General features: G+C 56.7%; 1 protein-coding gene across 11 annotated transcripts in view; it reads left to right on the top strand.

The window, feature by feature from the left end:
• ADGRL3 (adhesion G protein-coupled receptor L3) overlaps positions 1–799 on the top strand; it is a 1,275,722-nt gene that overhangs the window by 1,125 nt on the left and 1,273,798 nt on the right. The window lies entirely within an intron of this gene.

The raw sequence follows: 799 nt of genomic DNA, 5'->3' as shown, positions 1-799 counted from the left end.
TTTTTTTTTTTTAATTCCCCTTTTCATCGTTGGATGGATGTGCGGATCCTCCCCTGCAAGCAGCGCTTGCTGGATGGAAATGGCGTGGCTGAGGCAAGGCGGCTTGGCGTGGTACCTGCCCTCCTCCAGTGCGCCGGGGATCCAGCTGCTGCCGGGCACGGCGGGCTCCTGGAGACGTAGGTGCAGCGCCCCGAAGACCCGGGGCTTACCTGACCCTGGGGAGGGGGGTTGTCATGAAGGACCATGTCGCCAATAGCAACAGCACAACCCCGGATCCTTCCCCCTTCCCTGGAGACACGCGGATGTTTGGGGAGATGGGGAGCGGGCTCCGGGCAGCCCTGTGCCAGCCAGCCTGCTCGCCGGGCCTTGCGCCAGGGGAAAGCACTGGGTTGGTGTGTGTGTCTTTGTATGTGTGCCTGTGTGTATCTGTCTGTGTGCCTGTGCCTCTGTGTTTGAGTCTGTCTGTGCCTATCCTATGCCTGTGTGTATGTGTGCCTGTGTGTGTGTCTCTGTGCTTGTGTGTGTGTGTGTGCGTGTGTGTCCCTCCAAGCAAGTGCTTGGCCACAGCCACAACTGATGCCTGTTGTATTTACTTTCCCATTCAGATTGCTCATTAGGAAGTGTTAGCATTCTTGCACTCCTGGGTTTGGTTGCATGCAGCCAGCTGCTTAGGAAATGTGGAGATGGCTGGAGACAGGGAAGGAGGGGAAAATGCCTCCTGTGCCTTGCTACGAGGCAGCAGAGGCAGCCTGCTAGTCCCACTTTCTTTTAGCATTAAGATTTTTAAAGCCAAGGTGTG

The sequence above is a fragment of the Gavialis gangeticus genome, unplaced genomic scaffold, assembly GCF_001723915.1.
Source record: "Gavialis gangeticus isolate Ggan-Ray unplaced genomic scaffold, GavGan_comp1, whole genome shotgun sequence".
Classification (NCBI taxonomy): domain Eukaryota; kingdom Metazoa; phylum Chordata; order Crocodylia; family Gavialidae; genus Gavialis; species Gavialis gangeticus.
The sequence above is the reverse complement of the archived record's forward strand: the minus strand, read 5'-3'. Positions and strand labels throughout refer to the sequence as shown.